The sequence below is a fragment of the Tamandua tetradactyla genome, chromosome 17, assembly GCF_023851605.1.
Source record: "Tamandua tetradactyla isolate mTamTet1 chromosome 17, mTamTet1.pri, whole genome shotgun sequence".
NCBI classification, from domain to species: Eukaryota; Metazoa; Chordata; class Mammalia; order Pilosa; family Myrmecophagidae; genus Tamandua; species Tamandua tetradactyla.
In genome coordinates, this window is record NC_135343.1 from 23,209,290 (window position 1) to 23,235,182 (window position 25,893).

At 34.3% G+C, this 25,893-nt stretch overlaps 1 protein-coding gene across 17 annotated transcripts in view; it reads right to left on the reverse strand.

Moving 5' to 3' along the window:
- Window positions 1-25,893, reverse strand: part of NRXN1 (neurexin 1) — a 1,149,661-nt gene that overhangs the window by 1,076,386 nt on the left and 47,382 nt on the right. The window lies entirely within an intron of this gene.

Genomic DNA, 25,893 nt, shown 5'->3' on the forward strand with positions numbered 1-25,893 from the left:
ATTCCACTGGATGGATGTGACAGAACTGCCTTTTACATCTCTCAAGAACATTTTTATAGAAAAAGTGACACTTCCATCATCCAGTGCTTAGGAGCATCTGGAAAATAGAAGGCACTGAAATGACTGAAGGAATAAATGAATGAACTCTGCAGCCTTCATAGTCAATTATGTGACCACACCTTCATTTCTTCTCTTTGAAGATGGGGAGTAGTGCCAAAGCTTCCCGAGAGACGTGACTGGCAGGTTCTGGCTCAGGAAAACACACAAAACACACTTGTGGGAAAACCACAGACAACAGCAACAAAAACAGTGCCTGCTTCTGCCCCAGAAACTTAGATCCTCTTCAAGTGTCAGAGGAAAAAATGTCCACGTAGTTGTTAGAGGGAAGCAAAGCTGCCAAATACTTCTAGGAACTTATTTATTAAGGTGAAGGGTTGTATTTAAAAACTAATATGAGTTAACATTTACAGATCTCTATTCTCCATTTACTATCCTAAATGTTTTACATATGTTAACTCATCTCTTCCTAACAAAACTCTATGCTGGGTGGTGAGAAGGTGGCCCAGTGGCAGAATTCTCATCTGCCATGCCAGAGACCCGGGTTTGATCCCTGGTGCCTGCCCATGTAAACAAATAAACAAAAAACCCCCTCTGTGCTGAGATATCATAATCATCCCATTTTTACCTCAGGTACAGAAAGAATAGATCTCTTCCCCAAAATGACAAACCTAATAAGTAGCAGAGTCCAGATTCAAATAAAGGCAGTTTTACCATGATACCCGACTCTCTCTTAATACGAAGTCAGAAGAATGGCGAGCAAAATGCAATTGGGAGTATGTAGAGTTTGGATAAGTTACCTAGCATGTTACCTGCACCTGGAATATCAGATGCATAATATGGCTTATGATGATAGACATAGTTCTTTGTATAACACTCCCCTCTTACGAGCCATACCCTCATGTACAAACCTCATTGCATGAACAAAAATAAGAATTCAGGAGGAGAATGTGGTGGCCAGGATGGTGCATATGTGAGTCAATATAAAAATGGTTTTCAGATTTTGGCTGTGGTACTTATTAAGTAACTTGGGCAAGTTACTTAATCTCTCCCAGCATTTTGGGGGAAGTAATCGGGACATCATTTTACCTACCTTACAGTTACAGTGGTAGAAATTCTCAGCCAGGGGTGATTCTCCCCCACTGGCAATATTTGTTAAAATTTGGAGATATTCTTGGTTCTGTCTAATGGCATCTAGTGGGTAGAGGCCAGGGGTACTATTAAAACATACTAAAACATCCTAAAATGCACAGGACAGCCCCTACAGCAAAGAATTATCCAACTCAATATCAATAACACCAGTAAGATATTGCCAAGGTATGAAACCCAGGGTAACTGTATTTGCAATATGCCTGACAAAGTATTAGCGATCAATAAATGATTCTCTTTTACTGTTGCTTTATCATAAGCACAATAGTGTGAAATAATTTAGGTCAAGGTTTTAAATACTAAAAGCCAAAGTGGACTCACACTATATAAAGGCTTGTGGATTCTTTTTTTCTAATTCTTTCCCACATCAAATGAAGCCAAATTTTAAATGACGATGAAAACAGTTGGTAGTTTAAGCTTTTATTCTAGCTTTGAAGTTTTGTTGGTTTGTAGCTGTTTTACAATCTCCTCTGAGAACAGTGGAGAACTTTTTAGAGGTGAAAAAGAAAGGAGTACATTCAAGGCTTTGTTTCTGGCATAGAACCCTTCTACCACTTTTGCCCCCTTAGAAAATAACTAGATATTTCATTTAGAAAGTACTGGAGATCAGAATCCTCTATTTAATTCTCTTGTTGAACTGCTCTGAATGTCCTTCTCTTGTGGCCAAGTTTTTGTTTTTGTTTTTTGCTAAAACGATCAGTCTGGAAACTTGGGCTTTTTCCTGGAATATGTGGAAAGATGTCAATGAAAAAATGTGGTCAAGGGAACAGGGGGTTCCCATGTTCAAGACAAGAGTCAGTTGCAAAGTAACATTGCAGGCTTCAGAGTTCAACAATAATAGCTATATACTGAGTGCTTACTGTATACCCAGCACTGTAAGATATAAGTGTAGACAACAGAGACTCTCAAACAACATTGGTTACTGTCCCATAGCATCTTTTTAGCTCTCAAAAGTTATGTAGGTAGTATTTCCAAACTAATGTCTTATATTTCTTTCTTTTTTTTTTTTTTTTTGCTTTCTGCCAGAAACATGGCCTTAAAAAGGTATCGCTGTTCAGTGCTACTGTAAATGGCATTGTTTCCTTCATTTGTATTTGGGTTGCCCATTGCCATTTTGTAGAAACATAATTATTCTTGTACATTGTTCTTATATCTTGCAACCTTGCTGAACTCATTAGCTCTTACAGTATTTTTGTGTGCGGGTACTTTCTTGAGGATTTTCTATATACAACCACTTATTATCTATAAATGTCACATAATTTGATATGAAGTGTTCAGAATAGGCAAATTCATAGAGTGAGAAAATAGATTAGTGATTTCCAGGTACTGGGGGAGGATGGCAATGGGGAGCAACTCTAAGAGGTGTGGGGTTTCTTTTGGGGATTACAAAAATTTCTAGAATTAGATAATAGTGATGGTTACTCAACCTTATGTATATGCTAAAAAGAAATTAATTGTGCACTTTAAAAGTGAAGTTAAGATGTGTGAATTACATCTTAACTTTAAAACTTACCCACCTGCCCCCCCACTCAAGTACAAATCTATCATTGGTCTTATTTTCAAGAAGCATGGAATTTAAAACTGAAAGGAACATTGCCTTAGAGCTCATGCTAGCATTCTGTTTTAACAAATGAAAACCTGAGATCTAGAGAAGTTAAATGACTTGCCCCAAATCACACAACCAGTTATGTGGAAACTTTTTAAAATGGACGGTTGGTCTTTAAATGCTTCCAGAACCATTTTCTTACACATCAAACTTGTCTAATGCTAAAAGCATAAAACAAAACAAAGAAAAAACAAAAACTGGAAATTAAAGCAGCCACTTCTTTGATTCCTTCCCTTGTTCACAAAATATTTTTTGCGTGTCACCAAGCTTTTCCTTAAGGTGTAAGAGATATCCTTTCGGATAGATTTTAGTATTAGGAATTTCTTAAATCTATTATCACTTTTCAGAGAATGGTGCGCACTGAAAAATCTCAAGTGGATATATTCAATACTATCCCTTTATCTAACAGATGACAAAATAGGCATAAGTACCAGGTATTTGTCTCCATAAAAAGATTAGTCAGAAAGAGAATATCAGATCTACCTCCTTCAGGCACTAATTTTCCATATCAGACATAGACAAAGACTCTTTAAAGGACTTTATGTCCTTTTCCAATGTTTCTTTCTTTTCTAACTAGTAATCTGACTCTTTACCATTAGTCATCTCTTCTTAGCATTAATACAATGAGAACATTCTCGGCATTTAAACAATTTGAAACTTGCAGACCAGTTTGAATAACAAATATATATATATATATATATATATATATATATATATATATATATAATATTTGTTATATATATTTAAAATATATATATATTATATATATAATATTTAATATATATATATTATTCCAACATATATATATATATATATATTTCAAAAAGGAGAATTATAGAAAATAAGTACGGGAAGAATCTCAAGACAGTGAAAGTAATACAAAAGCAGAGGAATACTATAATCAGGAATGGAGGAAATATATATGGTAAACACAGAAACCAGACAAATCTACAAATTTCTAGACTTGGCTTACTCTCAGGATTAACCTTTAGCTTGTGAACTCAAGGAACCTGGAAGCCCAGGAGAATCCTCGAGGTATTTATTCTTTGTTTCTGTCCCCAAGTTAAGTGATTTTTAGGAGTGTTCTACCTAACCTATAAACGAGACTGGTTCTAACAGAATCTGCTAATTACTCTCCAGTAGAGGTACATCATAACTTGGTTTCACTGCTCACATTAGGTGCTTACAAAAAATCAGGGCTAAACTTCCTGTAGACTCAAACTGACAGAGGGATGACTGTTTTGATGGTTATATTTTGAATGTTCCATTTTATTTAGTCTCACACATTCAATAACTTTGCTCTGCTTTGAAATGTGCCATTGTAGGGAAAATGCATTATGTCATTTTAGTTTGGAAGTTCTGAAGCACCATGCAGACCAAGGAAGGACTCCCAGAGGAAGGGTCCTGCTCTTACGTGACTCACACTGGCTTGATCTGTGAGGAGAAATAGGCCGTTAAAAGCATGTTGGTCACAAATATGCACACCCCATATAGTAGCTCAAATGAATTAACTGAACTGAATGGACCATCTGGTTACAGGGTCTGTCCTGCTATAGTCTGTAGCCTGAGAATTCTAAGTGAATTTGATGGGAATTTGCTGCACCTTAGTTAATTGAAAAAATGTCCATTTGTACTTAAATTTCAAAGCTAGACATAGAAGAAAGCAATAGAAAATAAGTATTTTAAGATGGCACATCCTATCTATGATCATTAAGAATTGTCGTAGAAACTTATTTCCAAAATACCTAGCATCGATTCACACCAAGACAAAGTTCTTTTTATTTCTCTGGTATTCCTATATTCCAGTCACAATTTTGCAAATGCAAGCCTTTTTGAGAGGGAGTTAGCTCTTAATGTGCCAAAACACCGCATTTCGGACACTAACATGCATTTAAATATACACCAAAATATGCTGGCAGATTACTAAAAGTCACTATAAATAACTAAGTAAGGATTACTTCTTAACATGTGAATTATTACTATGCAAACATATTTTAGAATACAATATATCCTGTTTTTGAAAATGTGATTCCCATTAGGCCAGCAGACTAGATTTAGATAAGATATTTAACTAAACACTTAAAACAATAATAGCAAACCTAAACCATAACAAGAAATTTCCAAGAAAGGGACCCAACTTCTCACATGTTGATTTGTAGCTTAAAGTCAAAATACAATATAAATCAATAGAATATAAACATAAGTTGCTTTTAATCCTTAAATTGGTCCCACTGTTGTTATTTTCATATGAGTAGCACATAATAAAAAAAAACGCATTTGTAAAAATTAGATTTCAAACAGTTTTGAAACAAACAAGCATGCATTTTTTGACCATTCAGTATTTACAGATATGTTGATTTGGAGACACAACCTTTAAAAATCTATAAGTATTACATCATTATGAATTTGTTTTTCTGACAGTCCTGTAAAATGGCTTGAATATTATTAGGTCTTATTTTTGCCTTTTACTCTGCCTGCTCATTCGTGAGATCTTGAAAGAGTTTCTTATATAACCAACATTAAAAGTCTTACTTAAAAAGACACACTGGTTTTAAAACGTTTGACCCAAAATAAATTTTATTTTTTTCTATGCTGCCTCTCTAGACATCTGATATTTTGTAAAGACAAAATAAAGTAGAAATGTAATTAGATGACAGTAAATCAGCAGGATTTTGTAAAAGCAAACTGCTCTTCAAGGATGCGGATCTTTTTTCTGTTTGTTTTCAAGATAAAAAAATGAGTCCCATTTGGGCATTAAAATGTTTTTAACTGTATTTACTTATTCCCCTCTTGTTTATAACAATGTAAGAAATCATGCACAACTTTCAAAATTTGGTGCCTTCCCATATCAAGGATGCCATCCTTGGTTGAAGGGTGTCATTTCTGAGACCATAGTTTTACTTCCTCTGATAGGTTAAGAAGTCTTGCATATGTCTCCAAAACTTACATGGGTTTTATAAACATGCATTACCTAAGATTATGATTGCTTATAAACATGCATTACCTAAGATTATGATTGCTAACTGGCAGCAACAATATTATTACCATGGCTTGTATATTTAATGTATGTCAACTGATGTAAAATCACCTTCTCCAACCCAGATTTTTAAAATAAGCCACGAGGCTAAAAGAGGCAAAAACTACTTTAATCAATCATAAAAGTTGGTACAGCCAGTATCTGAATTTAGTTTTTTAGACCCCCCAAAGCTTGTGCACAAGCTACAAAGCTTCCATTTCTGGAGAGCACCTGCTTTGCTCAACTCTTTAGCTCCAGGTAACACGGCGGGGGTTTCTCCCTGTTTGATGTGTTGGGCATAAACTAACATCTACTGCTGACTAATGATTAGATATAATTCCCTAGTCGCTAACTGTCTTTCTGTAGCTATTAATTCATAATTGGATACACTATCATGATTACATTTCTTACAAGAAATCATTTCCTTCGGATGACATGCTCTTCCTTTTCAATGTCTTCATAATTCCTGTATGTGCTGGTTATTTAGAAAAACAGAATCCACAACAATCCTGCCTCGAGCAGCCTTCCCGCTTTTCCCTTCCTTCACCCCATCTACACATTTATGTACTTTCATGAATCCACACTTGCCTTCAAGATTTATGTCAAAAATACTTTCTTTCCCAAAGGTTCACTCTAACCCTAAGGCCTCTTGTGTTATCACTGTATTTATCTATGTCTTTCATCCTTATTCCTCAAAGCTAATCGGTAATCTTCTATTTGAAAAATATTATTTAAAATTTTTACCCCTGATGCTGGCTAGTCATCTAGTCCAGTGCTTCTCAGACTCTAACATGTACACAAATCACCATGACATCTTGTTAAAATGTAGGTTTTTGTTTCAGTTCAGTAGATATAGGTTGGACCCAAGATTCTGCATTTTAACAAGCTCCCAAGGCATGATGATGTTTCTGTTTCTTGAACCATGCTTTTAAGAAACCTGATCAACCACAAAAAGCAACAGTTATCTATAAGATGGGGCCATCATTTGTCTTAAATAAGTTTTAAAATATTCTGACCAACGGTATAGCTGTTGATTTTAGTAATTTGTTTGACTGGTTTCAAAGGAAAGAAACGTTGTGGAAAACAAATACTTTTATATATACATAGCAGTAGGGAACACAGATTCTAGAAAGGTAAACTTAAAAGGGAAGGGAACACATATTTTGGTCAATGATTCAGTCACTCAGAGGATAGTGTTTACTTGAAATTAAATAGCCCAGATGGCAAACCAGTTGCTGGGCATTTATAGTGTTGAGGCAGAGTCAGCAAGGGGGGATTTTAATTCTTTTCCTCACAAAAAATATATATCATTATATATACATAGAGACAAACATGTCTTCCAGGGAACAGGGCTATTCTTGTATATACCATCTGTTATACTTGAGAATCTAAGTTTCTATTGGCTGTAACAGCGAAGTACAATTTCTAGATTAAGTCTGCTAGATAAAAAATAAATAAATATACAACTAAAAGTAACAAGACAGCCAAAGCATTTGTAATGCAGACTGGTATTGCCTAAAAGTAACTTTTTCATATACGTAATGTATGAAATGATTTTGAAACTTCTGTTATTTCCCAAGTAAACAGAATATTCTTCAATTCATATTTGATGGTTTCTTATGCTTGCATGTACACACACGCACATACACACCTCTATACCTCTGTTCTGTTCCACAATTGGGATAATGTTCCTGTAGTTAATATCAACAAAAGGCCCATCTTTCTGCAGCATGTAATTCCCTCTATCACTGTTTTTCACATCTTCCTTCTAATTAAAGTTCTGATTATCTTCCTGAGTCTCCCCTGAGGTAGCTCAATGTTCCCTGTTTCTTTTGTAGTAGTTGCTAGGCAGGCTATATGTGAGTATAATCCAATGATGAGTATTTTCTCCCAGCCTGCACTGAGACAATTCAAACCTGGTTTCCATATTCCACAGCTTTTAAGCATATAATTTTCTCTCCATATCCACAGTGCCAATGAAGCTCGGTGGATATTTTCTTTTATTCTCAATTGTAACTATGTTCAACATCCTGGGGCCCAGGCCACAAGCTTCACTTATATTAACAATTCGTACTGTCTTATGCCTGCTTTCTTGTTTTGATGGTGCTCTAACCATTAGTTTTGCCTCATAAATTGTATTTCTGCTGTAGATATACTGTCCTAATTTCAAGTTTGCATGAATTGTTGTTTATAAAAACAATTTAAACTTCATCAAGAAATCAAATTTACTAGTATGTTAAGTTTTTGTCCCCGAATGATCTCAATTTTCCAAACCACAGGTGAAGCCTTCCTAATGGCCTCTTCATTATCAGTCAAACAGCAAGTATTGAATGTTTTCTGTGCACTCAGACAGACAAAAAGGCATGAGACAGAGGGAAAACATAGCCAAGATTATCAGAATTGTACAAAGTTGACACCCTAGTCCTGTTATCTTGGAATTACAGAACATCTCTCGAAAATTGGTTATGTGAATAGTTATTTTAAAACAGATGTTTTGTGTTTTTTTTGCCCAAAGAAAAGAACTTCTATTCCCTTGGCATTAAGAGCATATAAGAGTGTGCTCTTAATTGTATACTAGGTAGAATTTAGCATACACTGCAAATGCAGAATTTCTCACTTTGTTCTTCAAAATGACCAGAAATTGCCTCATTAATCTGTCAATTTTTACTTCACTGCAAAACCTGCTGGGATGCTGTTGCCCATTAAGATTGCTCTGATGTTAAAGAAAACACAGCGTCAGATATGGCCTATCTGAAGGAGAACAGCTGTATTTCCATTTTTTTTAATCTCCTGAAAACATTCCACAGTGGTAAAATGAAAAAATGGGGAGAAAGATATACTATACTTCCTCTAATCCGTCTCTGTTTATTACAAAGTACTTCTCCTTTACTATCTTTCTTCTAATAGCTTTATAATTCTTCCTAATTGATGAATTTATCTTACAAATATATAGTTTCGAACTGTGTGCTTATTAACACATCACACAGGAATTCCTTAGTCACTATCAACCTAGATGCTACCAGCATGCCCCAAAGGGGGAGGACATTACTTGCATGCATGCTTTAAAAGGCAGCATATGGTGGTCCTGCCCCAAATAAAGTAGCAAAGTGACTGATAAATTCCTTGCCTTTAAGCAGATGCCTCTAGTTTACTAAGCAAGAATTTCTCTCTTCCCAATTTCTGACTTTGAATAAATGTCTTTCTTCTATTTATTGAATAGCTTAGAAAGAAGGGCTTCTTTCTATTTACCATACACAATGACTTGCAACTGAGCTGACTCAAATCTCTGATTAATGAATTACAGTATTCCTGTATCAGGCAACATTCCAGTTTATTATTAGCTCAAATAACACTAGGCCTGTATACTTTGCTACCCTTTTCTTGATGTAAAACAGAGCAATATGCACACCATCATTTCATTTTGCCTACTATACAGAAGACTGGGGGGTGAAGGTATTAGGACTCCGTTATGGTAAGAAATCAGAAATCATTACAAAAAATCCTTGTCATTTGAACTAGTCATACATTTGAAATTGACCAATCAGTAGAATATTAAGGCCATGAAGAGAAAAAGCTATTTGCTATTAATCTGAAACTTTCTGCCATTTTAAGTCTCAACTTTAGAGTAAGAGTCAATAGTTATTTTATTCTAAGCAATGAGAAGCCAAGACCAGTGTCAAATGAATTCATATGTGCAAGGTGACTGCTAAATCAATAATGTGGCTCCCCGTGATTTTGATATGCATACAATAGGTAAAGAATTTGTATTCTGTCCCTTTTCTCTTTGAAAATGAATTATTAGTCTGGCTTCCCAGTTAAAAGATGCAACTATTTCCTTTCTCTCAAATATGCCCTATTTTATGAAAATTGATTTATAAATATTAAAAAACACCAAATAAAATATTATCAAATAATTATGATCAGTCACTTTGTCTCCAAAAACATTTTGCGTTTTGTGAAAGAAAGCAGCATAGATTTCATTTGAAAAATACAGTTAGGTATTTATTTTATGTGAATTTGACCAAGTTTTCCTTTACATTCAGTATTCTATAGCTATTATGATGTGGCAGGTATTCATAAATGCTTAATTTCAGAGTTTTTTTTTTATCTTAAAGGAATATTTCACGTAAAAAAAAAATTGCTTTGTACTCAGATATTAAATGTGGTCTGATTCTAACTTCATTAAGTCATTTAAGAGAACAATACAGTTTCCATTGATATGCCTATGGGAGCTCTGCTTCTTTTTTTTTTTGCATGAGCAGGCACTGGGAATTCAACTCGTGTCTCCAGCATGGCAAGAATTCTGCCACTGAACCACCATCATACCACCCTCAGATTTTTGTTAATTTGAAGGTGTGTGAACAGAGATGGAAAATATACACTATATTCTGGAGTCTTGCTTAACCCATGAAACTGGAATTGAACATGAGGAAGAAATAATAGGCATATAGTTTCAAGTTTTAAATTTTATTTTTAAGAGTTGAATGCACATTAGTTTGATGTACTTCTCATTGAGATAAGGACCCACTGTGATATCAGTTAAGGGAAAGAAGTTAAGGAAGAGAATTACAAACATCCTCTCACAAATTAAGACCCTCCTTAACATACCACAATTAACATAATACTTATACACTAACACAAAGACACACATATACATATAGCTGAGTGAGACTGTGGGTGCTATATGTATAATGTGCATAATATGTAGATATACTGTATCCGTATGTATATACGTATGTATAATGTAATACTATGTGTAAATACATATGCACACGTATATTTACAGATATCATCTATAACTATCTGATTTAAGTCATTTTTATCTTAAGGAAATTTTTAAATTCTTAAAAAATTTTTTTTAATTAATTGACAGTACAATTCTTGGGCTCTATGAATGGAGAATATTAACTACATTAATATTTAGAAAAGTAATGCATTATCATAAAATTGTTATTATGTTTACTGAACATTTGTACAGATCTCTGGTTGCAGAAAATATTCTTTGAGAAACTTTTGCATAACGGCCATTCAATTACTTTTTTATAATGATAAATCACAAACTAATGCTTCTTAATTGACTTAAATTATTAAAATTTAAACCTTTAAAAGTAATTTAGAATGATGATCTGTTTTCTAATGGCCCAAATTACATTTACTATTGCCTGATGGTTTTTAAAGTTTTGCTTTTCCTATAATTTTATAGAACCTATAAAACATTTCATGGATTTTTTTGAGGCCATGTCAGACACTGGGATAGGTAAAACCCGTAGTTTTAAGTCCTGATAGGTAGATCTTAATAAATTTTATGTTTGAATGACTCTGAACTAATATAGCCAGAGGAAATAGAGAAATAATTATACTTTTTAAAAGTAAAACCTTAAAATGTTATTTTAAAATGCAATCTTCTAGTTAAAAGTGAACTTTGTTCTCATGGAAGCTGCAGAATTTTTATATAAACATACAAGAGTTTCCTTTTATATATTTATATGAACTTTTCATATGAGACCAATGAAAGATATAACATTACCTTTACTTATTGATTATTGATTGATTGATTGACTGATTGCACGGGCAGGTACCAGGAATTGAACTCAGGTCTCTGGAGAACTCTGCCACTGAGCCACTGCTGTTTGCCCAACATTACTTTTCCATATTATGTTACCCTCTTTCCCCAAGATTCTTTAAAATTCATAACTACTCCTAAAAATGAAGATTTTTAAAGTAAAAGAATGATAAAAACATCATCAGTTTTTATATTTTTCTTCTTTATGCGAATGGCAGAAAAACTTACCTAATGTTTCTATTTCCTTTAATTAACCCAGCTGTTTGTGAACATTTTCCATATATTTTTTGAAAATTAAGATTGCATTTCAAATTCATTGCTAACACATTTATTCATATGCGAGAGAATGACATATATGAGTATAATCCTTGGATATTATGAAATATCAGGCGCTAGAAATTCTTAAAAGAGCCACCCATAAGTCAATTAAATCTTCTCCATGCCGCCAGAGCAACTTTCCCTCCAATCCCAACAGAGGTTGGCAATGACAACAACCACAAAGCTACTAACGCATCTACAATTAACAGCATTCCTGCAGCCACTAAGTCTAGCCTGCTACTTTAGTTTCCCCCTGACGATAATGGAAGGCCTTATTACTGTGTTTCTCTTGGGCATTTATTAGCCAAAATGAAGGAAGGGTTACTTCTCCAGAAAAGAGCACAATCTTCAACTAATTTTTCCTAATGGTAGATGCCTTAATGGGCATTCTATGCTGCCTATTACATTACATTTTCCCAATTAGAAACTCTATTTTAATGTGATTGGCAAAAATTTAGCGCCTGTCATCTGATAAGATTGAGAGTGGGATTTGCTAAACATCAGTTAATAGAAAATGTGAGGCAAATGCTGCCTGGATAGGCTGGCTGTCAGTGGGCAGAAAAGAATGGGTGGTAATGAAAATTAATGGATAGGGGAAATCTACTCAATTTCCTTGGAAAATGTACTATAACTGCTATGTGCATTAATAAATCAAATTTATTTCTATTGCTTAAAATGTGGATAATCTGATATTTTGATTTAACACGACAATACCCTTTATTAAATCAAATAACTCTGTATTAGGTACTATACCATTGCATATAGTCCAAATATATGTTTGGCTTTGGTAAATCATGTTTTATGAGATTTATCACTAAAGCAGATTAAAGTGTCAAGTGGAAAAATCAGTTGTTAAAATGTCATATTCTCTAATTCATTATTTTATTGACTAAAATGTTTTAAATCGATAAATCAGTTACCTTCGTGGTCTATTTTTAAAATTTCTCCTCCATCACATCCTCCATTTTAATACCATATTAAGTTCTCAACTTTTGTTAATGTTCAGATTTGTGAATTAAACCTCTGATAATCAAATGAAGATATAAAACATTTACCTCTGAATTTAAAGGAAATACAGGTTTATATGGACACAAGGTATTTTATGACTATATTTATATAACACAGACATTAAAAATGATTTCCAATTTTTATGTGTTTCCTCTAACATTTTTCTTTGAAGATTTGGTTATATCTGTCATCTCATCTAAATAGCACAATCACTTTTTATCACTTAAATTCTTCTCACACAGGACAGGTAAATAAATGCTCAATATAATATTTTTATTGACAAATTTGAGGTCAGCTGGGTTATGTAAAGGAACACTTCCACTGATGATATTCTGGAAAACTGACAGAGGTCCAAAAATTAGAGAAGAGCGCGTAACGAAGAATAGGAATTGTGCAGGTATAGAGCTGTTAGGATTTCAAAGAAATGATTTTTCCTAAACCAAGTGCTAAATGGTTCAAAGGTACAAAGGGTTGGGAAAGAGAAGCCTCTTTATATTCTTATTTTGCCATTAACCAGATTGATGTTAGGTAAGTCATTCCATCCTCTGGGCAAGTTTCCTCTTTGTCAAAAGGAGATAATTCACCATTTTTAAGGTCTTTTCTAGTTCTAGAAATTTGATGAGCCCTCATTATCGCAGTTGTATTTTCTTCTCGTTTATCTCACAGTAGGCTGAAATTATGAACTGAAAATATCAAAGGTTAAACTTAGCCTGTTGATAATAGCAATGCATGCAATGCATTAGTAATGATTACACCTCTCAAAGAAATAATTAAGGAACTCTTTGGGGGACAACTTTTTACTTTAGGAACCTAAATAGCCCTAAAAGGAGGTATTAGATTAGACATTTAAATAAAATAAAATAATACTAATAATATCAGTGCTAATAAACCCTTCTAATTAAGTGGACAAATGGCTTTCCAAAGAATAGTAGCAGGGCCTCTCAGAAAGTTTGACCCTACCCGATATTTTTTTACTTTCTCAAACACAAAGATCTCTGTCCTTCTTTACATTTCTATAAAGAATTTACTCTAGAGAACGTAATCCACATTCCAAAGTTTTATAGTATGCATGCAACAACAGACTATTAATTGATAAACTTAGAGACAATATTGAAAATCTTTTACCACTTTCACTTTTTTCAAATCTTCCAATATCCTGTCCACTAAATCTCAGCCTATAATGAACTCCTTTATCTTCTGACCACAGTTATACCTGCACACCTCTATCTGTAACCCATGCTCCATGCTCTTTGTCTTCTGTTCCTGTTACAGTGGCTAAAACTGTCCTTCTTCCATCAGAAATCAAGGTCATCCCCTCTGGTGCTGATTGGGATACCATCTTCTTTCTCTGGTTCAATGTTTTTGTTTGTGGGAAGATAAAGCCACTCATTGGAATCACAAATTCTTCCTCTCCTTTAGATCACTCACATTACCATTCAGGGAAAAAATGCCATAGTGTATTTTCTTATGGAAGGAACAAAGGGAAGGAAGGAGGGAGGAAGGAAGGAATGAAGGGAGAAACTTTGAATCCAAACTCCCCTAGCATTGCACCATTTTTTTTACACTTCAACAAAGGCCATTTTCTATAGGCATTCTCTCCACTCCATCTTTCCTATTCTCGCCTCTACCTGCTCCAATTGGCCTTTGTCTCCATCACCGTACTAATTTCTGTTTTAAAAATCACCACTTACCTGCATTTTGAAAACTCCACTGGTCATTTTTTTCCATCCTGTTATAGCATTCTCTTGTTTAGAATATGCCAAAGGATTTCTATCATACTTAGAATAGTATCTAAACGCCTACTTCCTATGAACCTCCTCCCCCAACGGAGTCTCTAATTCAGTCCTGAACACTCCAAGCCCTTTTCCACCTTGATGTCTTTGTACTACATGTTCCCTCTGCTGAAATGCTCTTCTTGAAGTGTGCATGACTGGGTTCTTCTTGCCCTTCAGTTCTCAGAGACCCCTGCCAGACCACCCATTCCAAGCTTCCACCCACTTAGTCACACTCTTTACACTATTCTGCTTGTGAAATGAGTGAACAGTATCACTAATGTCTGTGTTCGTCAAAATACTGAAATCCAATGATTTAGATCTGAGTAAAAAACAAACCAAACAGTAAATATTTCAAAGGAAAAATAAATTTCTCTTGAAAACACTCCCATTTTCCTCTTGACATTTTTATATATCTTCAAATTCTATCTTTCTAGCAGTTACACCTTCCCTATCCCACTTCTAACTTCATTTCCACGTGCTCGCACACACACACACACACACACACACACATTTCTGAGAATGGCCATAGTGTCTATGAACATGTTTGATATTTAGAGATTATTTCTTTAGAAAATTCCTTCTCAGCATGATATATAAAACAGATTTAAGTCACAGGAAAAACCCTCTCTCTTTTTTTTCCCCTTGAATGGCAGTGTCCGTGCCCACTCTTCAGCTGACCAGATCATTAGGATGGACCCTTGGTTGAACCTATTTGCATTTTATTTTCTCAAAGATAACATTAATATTCTTCATGTGGTAGTTAGATTCAGTTGTCAACTTAGCCAGGTGAAAGGCACCTAGTTCTGTTGCTGTGGACATGAGCCAATGGTATGTGAGCCCCATTTGTTGCTAATTACATCTGCAGTCGGTTAGGAGGCGTGCCTGCTGCAATGAATGACATTTGAGTTAATTGGCTGGTGCTTAAATCAGAGAGCATAAGGTAGCACAGCCCAAGCAGCTCGGCATTCCTCATCTCAGCACTCGCAGCTCAGCCCAGGCCTTTGGAGATGCAGAAAGAAGTCACCTGGGGGAAAGTTGTTGGAACCCAGAGGCCTGGAGAGAAGGCCAGCAGAGACCATCCTCTGCCTTTCCATGTAAGAAAGAACCTCAGTGGAAATTTTAGCTGCCTTTCCTCTGAAGAACTAACAAAATAAATTCCCTTTCATTAAAAGCCAATGCATCTCTTGTGTGTTGCATTCTGGCAGCTAGCAAACTAGAACACTTCACATTATGCATTGGAAATTTCAGTAAGAGGAGAAAAGGATATGTTGGAGATGCAAAACATTCTCATTAACTATAAACCATGAAGTTTCTCTTATTTTAATCACAATAATTTTTTTGAAACAAAAGAATTCTTATTAAGCTTGTGAGTTCCCTAAAACTAACCATAAAATTTGCATATATTTTATTTGCTTCTTTTTGATAATGTGCTAACTTTAAAAGTATGATTAAGGTGTTTATAATGCAATATAAACAATCAATTAATTAGATAAATATACACACATATTGGCCTGAAACATACTTTATTGTCACTTGATCAATTTTACCCCAGGGTTGACACCAATCTATTTGTCATTTTTGTATGAGTTGGAAAATGAGCATCCTCCACTTAGAGAGGAGTACCATGGAGGTAAGGCTTGAGGAACTGATTCCCAGCTGGAAATCACCTGCCACTTGCCTCCTTTGTAAGATATCCTTGAGCAGGGCATACAACCCCTACAACCATACAACGTAGCCCTTCCCTTTAAATCCATATCCTCTTCCATATGACAGTCCTGCCTTTGGATCTATATCGTCTTCCACATGATAATCTGTACTAGGTGTTAAAATCGTGGGGTGTCTCACGTCTGATTTTCCCCTGTAATAAAAATGTAATTACCCACAATCTCCTACTATGGGCTCCTTTGCACAGAGCTGGCTATAGATTGAACCAGTAGCTCAAGGGAGTATAGATTAAACCTCATACAAATACATCTCATATAGAGACTAGCTGGAAACCAACAAAGTATCCAAGGATGCAAGACTCTGCCCAAACAGCAAATAATAATTAGCTGAATTAATCATACTATGTCCCTCAAAAGGAGTGGCAAATACTTGCCAGTGCAGAGAGGTACAGAGATGTACATAAACCATTGATACACAGTTCTTAAGAGAAAGCCTATCCTCCAAGGACTAATGATTTTCTAATTGCAGTCCCTATATAAAAATTCCTATTTGTCTTAAGGTTATCTGAGCTTAATCCCGATTTCTTGAAACCAAAATGACCCACTATATACATAGTCTTCACACACTTGCAGACAGCTGTTTTACTCTGTCCTAGCCTGTTTTACTCTGAATAATTCCCAGTGTTCCTTTATGGAGAGTATTAAGAACAGACAATATTTAACACTCTATAAGAAGTTGAACTAACCCAAAGTGGAGCCGAACTATCACCAACTTCAGCATCTCTACTTTCTGCTAATACAGTGTATAGAACTTAAATATGGAAAATATTATACTCAAACTATACAATAAACAATGATGTTTTTCTTTGGCTATTCATAGTTTTTGAGGCTCTTAAAATTACTACAGGTGACATAAGGAACAATTATTATATTCATCTCTGAAGAGGTAGAAATGTTTGGGTTTCTCAAATCTTTAATTTACCATAGAAGTTAATTTTTGAAATTTTAGCATATATATATTTATAATTTATCTCAGGCATTATTAGTGAACTGCAGGGAAAAAAAAACATGGTTATTAGGGTTTTCTAGTTTTGCAAATCAAATGAATCAATTAACATGTATTATTGAGCCCTGTATATTTAACAATTATGGCATGTCAAGTGAGAGTACAGGAAAGAAAGACATAAGAACCTTGCACTTAGGTTCTTTACACCATCTGGTGTAAAAAGAAGCTATCACTTGTGAGATGATCTGTACATTACAGAGAGACCTGAGAAGTGCCCTCCACTCTGATCGATGCAGGTTTCTGGAGTAGGACCAGTATGGGAGAGTTACGCGAAGCTCACTCAATTATTCAAACAGCCAGTTTTCTTCAGGATGTAAATGCAGTTTGATTATTTCAATAAAAGTTGTGGTGATTAATAAGGACTTTTTCTACAAAATGTCACACAAGGGACAGAAAATGAGCTTTCATTCCATATTATTATCATTTTGACTATGATTCACTCACATCTATAGGACATATAGCTGACAGATCTTTAGGCTTGAAAGGTGCAAAAGACTATTACCTGGGGATTGTGCTTTTTCAAGCTTACACAGCAGGCTATGAAGAAAAGAGGTCAGGATTTGTGCTAACATAACTGCAAAGAATAACATTTACCAAAATGAGACACAGTTATATTTAAGGAAAAGTTGACCTAAAATTGCTGATCATCTTGCTGTACAATAGTGAAACTTTTGCTTCACTCTAAGCACTCAGATTCAGTTATTCGCATCAAAGATACACAAGAGCTCTTTCTTTTCCCAAGCAGGCTCTCATCCTATGGCATTTTCCTAATAGTTCCTCAATATCATGCTGGGTAACTGGTATCCCTACCTCTGTTTTTTTTCCCACCTGAAATCTAACCTCCATACCAATACTGAACAAACTTACTATACATACAATTTTTAAAAGTTGCTTTCAAATATTTTAAAACTACAACTCCCAATAAGAGAAATATTTGCATTAAGACAAAATTACGCATGTGAATCACACTCATACACACACCTTTCAGCATATCCTATTGTATGAAAGGCAAACATAAACTGGCACTAGATGCCTTCAACAATCTAGCTTTGATTATGCTCTTCGCTAAGAACAACTCTGCTCTCAACCAGAAACTCTGTTCGAAATCCCCTAACATATCATGTTCACATCTGCTTCTGTTTCATAACCTACTCTTGAAATATTCTTCACCTTATTTTCTGCCAAGACAGGTCTGACCTATCTGAGTGGACATCTGCAATATTTTACTCTGCCAAATGTTTCTTCTGTTTTGGAACTGGTCCTTTAGAACTCCTCAAATTCATGTGGGAATGCAAATTATGTGGCGCTAACTTTCGATAGTTCTGGGAAATTGTGTGTCCATACTAGTGAATCGGGGTACCCCAGGCCTCTGGCACAACCATTACTGTGGGGGGGGGGGGAGGCAGAATGCACAGGAGGGCAAACCAGAGAGCTGTTCAGGGAGATACGGCTGCTAGGGCAAGAGGAATTGACGTTCTTTTCTCTGAGATGGCTCACTATGAGAAAGGCAATGAGAAGATCAGCCTGCTTAAGCAACGACATAAGCCCACTGTGGAAGAACCCTGTTTGTATCTTCTTAATGAAACTTTATTAGAGGCTCCCCTGTACTAGAGAACTGTATGTGATTCCTGCCCCTCGTCTGGCACCATTCACAGAAGCACCTGCGTCTGCTAGTGGTGCCCTGTGGAGCAGCTGTGTTCTGACGAACAGTACTGCTTCTGAGTGGCTCTCCATTCCTGCTGAAGACCCATTTTATTATGGAACTATGTGACTAATTCTTTCATTCTTTCATCACTTCTTGAAAAATCAATAGATGCACAAAGGAACTGGATCTGCCACAGTGTCTAGGTGGGGGATGTTTCTCTCTTGTCTTTCCTAGGACTCCTGGAAGACATTCATTTAAAATGTATTTTTGGAACCCATTCATTGTAATGGTTTTCCTTTGAGGATGACTGACAAATCAAATGCTGGGACATCGTAAGAATTTCCTAACACCTTCCGGGCTTTCTGTGTCATCACACTTTGTCTTCATTATGTTTTACAGGGAAAATGTTTTCCCTTTCTTTTCAGTAATGTTATCCTGTTGTGATATGAAAAGACACGACTCATATATAACATACATAAATGAAGATGGCATCCATGCTACTGAAATATAAAACCGAAATCTTCTGAGTTAAGAATATTAGAGGAATAATTAGTTACATTTCATACTAATAGAGAAAAACTGAAATCTCCATCCCTTTAACGTCAGCAGATCACAGCAATCAGGAAATGTGACCCTGTACATTTCTGTACAATGAAGACTCAGTATACTACAGACAGGAATCAATTAAATCACATTCCAAATGCCCTCCATGAACAGGCTTTACTACACATGCCTAAGGTTCACAATTAAAACAGCCTAGAAGAATTCAATGATTCCATTACCTCCTTGCAGAAATGAATAATGATGTTATAAAAGGTCAAATGTGCGTTTTCATGTTAAATTTGATTGTTCAATAGGTCATTTGAAACTTTCAAGGCATAACAATAATCTTAGAATTAAGAATTATTCTTAAAATTAGCACTTTTTAATTAACCTAAAGGCATAACAGAATTACAAGGGTGAAGAGAAGTTACTTAAAATAGTATAAATAATTTGTGAACCTCAATATCTTTGGTCCATCTATCATAATAAGATACTTCATTACTATTTAAAAATACCAGTGAAATAAAGAAAAAGAGGGAAAGGGAGAGAGAGAGAGAACCATTTAGAGCACATTTATTATTCAGTTTGGTTTGTTTTACAAATGTAATTATAGCCATGTTTTTGGATGAGATGGTAATTCTGTTCAAAAGAAAGAAAAAATCTTTTTTTGTACAGTCATACAAAATACTTAATATCTACAAAGGCATATGTTTTATATGGAACTATTTCATACAATATTACATGTATTGTATCACACAATATACATTCAATACATGGATAATTTTGCATTGTTCTATATATTTGTTTTTGCAAACCATTTAAGTTGCTTTTTAAAGTATATGCATTTATTAAAAAACTGCACATGTCCCAGAATATGAAAGGAGTATAGTCTCCACTATTTAAACACTCATTCAGAAAATATACTTTAAATAAAACAGGAGAGATGCTTAATGTCAAAGTACAATCATATCTCTGTTCAGTGGAAATATTACACAGCTTGAAAGTAACATGAGCTTGTCTACACTATTAAACAAACTCTTCTGACCTATTTTCCAGAATCTAAGTCAGGCTATGGAATCTATCTAAGTCACTCCAACCCTCGTATCTTTCTAAAACCCAGGGTGATGTTCATTTATGATGCCTCTCTAACTCACAGCACTATAGAAATCTGCTCCCTAAGCTAAAAGTCATATCCTAAATGAGTATCGTAAAGCACATTTTGACTTAAATGACATTCAATCATTGTTAAAATGGTAAGAATTGAAGAAGAAAAACAAAACAAAACAAAAAGATAACAAAAGAAAGTTACACATGCACTCTCATCTGGGGATCATTCTAACCTGTGTGGCCGGAGGTTGATGACTTTGCTACACTGAAAGTCCATTTTTTTGGCTAAGTAAAAGTTGTCCATCAAGAAATGATTTATCTTCCTAGTAGTATCATAATGATCTATACTTTTCCAAAGTAGTTTTTTTGTTTAAGTGCACCAGAAATATATGCTACTTAGAGCAAATTACCTATAAGTCCACAAACCAGAGTAAAACATAATCAATATTTTGGTACATTTATTTGGTGCCTATCTTTCTAGATAGCTTTCCATGAAAATAGATAAAATACATGCATACCATAGGTACATTTTTAAAATTATTATTGTAATCTGTACAAATAAAAATTTCTCATTTGAACCACTCTTACTGAGTGATATTAATTACATTCACTTTCCGTGCTATCACCACCATTTATTACCAAATCTTTTTCATTACCTCAAACAGAAACTCTAAACATTAAGCAAAAACTCTCTGCCCCCTTTCCCAGTAGATAGATTTGTTGTGAAATGGGTGCTCACTTTTATTATTCCATAACCTCATTATTCACTTCAGCAAAAATCACAAATACATTTTCATAGCAATGAATATCCATTTACATGGTCTGTATCAAATTTTTAATCTCTGCACAAAATGATATTAATTACCTTATCATGATTTAGCTAAATTCTCTCATTGAATGTCTAATTTCTTTTCCTCTAACTTCTAATATCGTAAAAATGCTGGAAATTTGATTGCTAGAATTTTCACATCATTCTGATTATTCTGAGTACAGAGCATGACGCAGGATGTAGGGTGTCAATAAATATGAATCAATGGATGCATGAATAAAGTTTGATAAATAAAACTGATGTGAGTTTTAAAAACATCAATTTAAGAGGCATATCTATTTGATATTCTGTGTTTCAGTTGAGTCATTTCATACATTTTTGTGATTTTCCATATTAATTATGATAAAGAAAAAACATGCATAATTGTTAAACGGCTTTTATCTCTGGCTGCTGGGCCAAATATATGTGACCTTGTAGGATTATCAATGATACTTTGTGTAAATGAGCCAATTTTTGATAGAGCTGAAAAACATCATTACTGTGGAAGGCAGTTTGGCGGTTCCTCAAAAAGCTGAATATAGAATTGCCATACAACCCAGCAACACCATTGCTAGGTATCTACTCAAAGGACTTAAGGGCAAAGACACAAATGGACATTTGCACACCAATGTTTATAGCAGCATTATTTACAATTGCAAAGAGATGGAAATAGCCAAAATGTCCATCAACAGACGAGTGGCTAAACAAACTGTGGTATATACATACGATGGAATATTATGCAGCTTTAAGACAGAATAAACTTATGAAGCATGTAATAACATGGACAGACCTAAAGAACATTATGCTGAGTGAGACTAGCCAAAAACTAAAGGACAAATACTGTATGATCCCACTGATGTGAACCGACATTACAGAATAAACTTGGAATATGTCATTGGTAACAGAGACCATCAGGAGTTAGAAATAGGGTAAGATAATGGGCAATTGGAGCTGAAGGGATACAGACTGTGCAACAGGACTGGATACAAAAACTCAAAAATGGACAGCACAATACTACCTAATTGTAATGTAATTATGTTAAAACACTGAATGAAGCTGCATCTGAGCTAAAGTTTTTTTATATATATTTTGTATTTTGTGTTTTTATTTTTTCTCTCTATTATCATTTTATTTCTTTTTCTGTTGTCTTGCTATTTCTTTTTCTAAATCGATGCAAATGTACTAAGAAATGATGATCATACATCTATGTGATGATATTAAGAATAACTGATTGCATATGTAGAATGGAATGATTTCTAAATGTTGTGTTAGTTAATTTTTTTAATTAATAAAAAAAAACATCATTACTGCCTTTGAAATTAGTATCTAGTATAAATTCTGACCTTATAGCATAATTTTAAAATTTTTTCCTGCATAGAGTACTCCAGTAACATGGGAAAAAATTTATTTCAGAAAAATGTAAAGTATACTCTTCTCTGAAATTCTAAAGTTGATGAAACAAATGTCCATTGAATATTTATGCCTAGTATTATACTTTTCACTATGGGAATATTAAAAAGCTTCATAGAGCTAAAATGTACATAACCTTATACGGGCATCATCAATTTGTTATTTGATGACAAAAAAAAAACAAAACAAGAAACTTCCTCTCCACTTACATGAAAATGCTATGTGATTGATTCTATAGGTGAAATAAATAGATGCAATATTTACCCAGCTGGAAGGAAGACAGAACTTCCTCACCTATGAACCACATGACAATTCCATTCCTATTTTCAGCACAGTATTCTACTTGTTTAACTAACATCTTGGAAACTTGCCAGTTTTCATGTATTCTCATCTTGGGAAGTAGCCAGTTACTCACAATGAAACCAGAACAAGAAATCACATGTGCGAAATTTAAAATTATTTTCCTTTAATAGGTTTGTCATGATAGTGGGCAAAATAATTTAAATTTGGAAATTTTAAATATTTCATAAGACAGAATATTAAAAAGTTCAAATAAAAATTTAAAAAATAATGAGTCTACTCTGCAAAGTCATATACCAAGTCACGTGGGGCCTTACTCTCTACCTCAGTTATGCCTAGCAAGGAATCCTATTCTACCTTTAGAGCCCCAAGGATTCCCACTGAGCACACTGCACAGGTTCTCAAAAGGAAGAGAGTCTATCTAGGCTATGAAAGCCTATGCAGTAAAAATGGCAGCTTTCAATATTATTCAATGACATCTTCCCGTATCACTTAACTGTTCACTTTAAACACCCCTTTCCTGAAAGCAGGTGAAGTATAACAATGATTTCAGACATCTGTTTCTCCTGATTTTAACAAAGGTTGTCCTATGATTGGGAACCTAAACTTCTAAGCAATACGCTATTTGTCTTCTGTATATAAAACAGCAAAATTTCTAACTGTAATAGTAAAGAAGAGAGGTAGTCAATCACACAAGCCACAAGCTGAGTCTAAGCTAGTACTGTTTATTATTCTCTTTATTTTTCTATTGTGGGTCTTGGTTTTACCAGAGGTAAATACTTCAAGTTACAAAACATCTCGTTAAAATTCTGAAATGCTGCTTTCTCTAACCTGTAAAAGAGTTTTGTTTACTTTTCACCTTTTGAATATGTAACAAATATTAATTGGTTAGGAGTAGCAAGGATAATTATGATGGCAATGATCATCATCATAAGATGTTAATCATTTAATAAAACCAAATTTTATTACGAAGTCAATTTAGAAGACAGGAGTAAATAAATGCATGTTAGAATGTATCTTTTCTATTCATTCAAGAAGATCCACAGATGCTAATAAAGTATGTTAAATATCACAAAGCTACTGTGCACTAGAGTTACTATGTGAAAAAATGACATTTGTTAAGCTTATCTCAGAGAGCTTTCCTGGATTCTGCTATAAATGTATTTACTTTAATGCCATATATTCTGACCGTCAGTTCCAAAGGACTGTGTATAGAAGGATAACCCATGGTATAAGAATTTCTATATAAATTCTCAATGCATCTTGCTGTTTTACTTAACAAAAGTCCTGAGCACTTGCTATTTTTCCAAGGCACAAAGACTTAGTATTCAAAATGTATATAATCAGAATCATGTCAAATATCAAAAAGTGATCATGGATAGCTCTTCTGTGACTTCCTATAATGTAAGGCCTAGGCCCTTTCCTAGAAGGTGGAAATACCAGGAAGCCAAAATTGAATTCTGAAATAAAATGCTGATTCCCCAATGTCTAAAGAAACAAACCCAATTTATTTACTGTAGAAGCTGCTCTTTTCAGGATAGATTGGAATCATACCAATCATTTCTATTTTCTGACAATTGTAGTCTTTTTTTTTTTTAATTGCTTCTGTTTTTGTCATTCATCCACTGGTCATGAACTAGATCAAAGTTTCTTAACCAAGAGAACATTGTTAAAATAATACCTTTGCGTTAGAATATCTTTTGCCAGCTTTAGTCCCAGGATTTAGAGAAGGAAATGGCAAGAACCAACAGAGGGATTCCAGAATTGAGTATGGTGACAGGCATATTTTTAAGATCAGATATAAAAATTATTTGAATTAAGGATGGGTATGTGTGTGTGTTTGTAATCTACACAGTTAGAGGAGTAAATATTTTTAACAATCATTCAATGGTATTAACAGGAACAAATCCAGACTCTTCACTATTTTTTTTTTTTTTAAAAAGAAGAGTCCTGAAAATAAGTAATATAGACTCTTTAATCCTGGAATCTCAAAGAAGATTTGGGCTTCCATCATTCACTTCGATAATATATATATATATACAATTGCAATTTCATCTTGGATGGAGGTGTAAACTATAAAAAAGTTTATCAATGGACAAAAATCCATGAAGCAGAAAACATATAGCTTTATCTTATAATTTAGCTAGCTTATGACAGTTTGGGCATGTTTTCTAACAATGATTAGCATAAAGCCTTTTCTTTATAGTGATTTTTATTAAAAAATTCAGTTGGAAATGCATTTCTGTAGGACAAATCAAATCTGTTTATTTAGAGTCAGGAATAAATTAGTTTTGGCAACTCTGCTAACCTTAGTTATATTAATGAAAAGCCTTTAAAAAGCAAATCATGCACTGAAACCATTTTGTTTTTGCACTTTATCCATAGATAATTTGGACATCACAACAGAATGTTCATCAGCTATCTGCTCTGAGCCTTGTCTATCTAAGGCATGACTTTCATTTGCCTCCAAAGCAGCTTTTGATTTTATTAATATTAACACTGTGCATCAGACATAGAAGCTGCTTCATAGATAGGGTTAATGTATAACATAGTTTACATTAAGCCGCACCTTTCAGAAACCAATAGGGGCATTTTTATCCCAAATATATTAATAATGAAATGCTGAATTGTCCAGCTATTTTTCTTATTCGCACTTAACCTTACAAAACTTGTTTTTTGATTAGAAAGATCTTGAAACTAAAAATAACTAATAAAAACAAGAAATGCCTCAATATTTTTCATGTCTATTTTATTATTTTAATGTGTGTACACTATTATCTTACTTTCAGCCAAATCACTTAATAAAATTGACCCCATCTCCAAAATGTTCCTGTCTTTCCCTTCCACTTCAAGTAAGG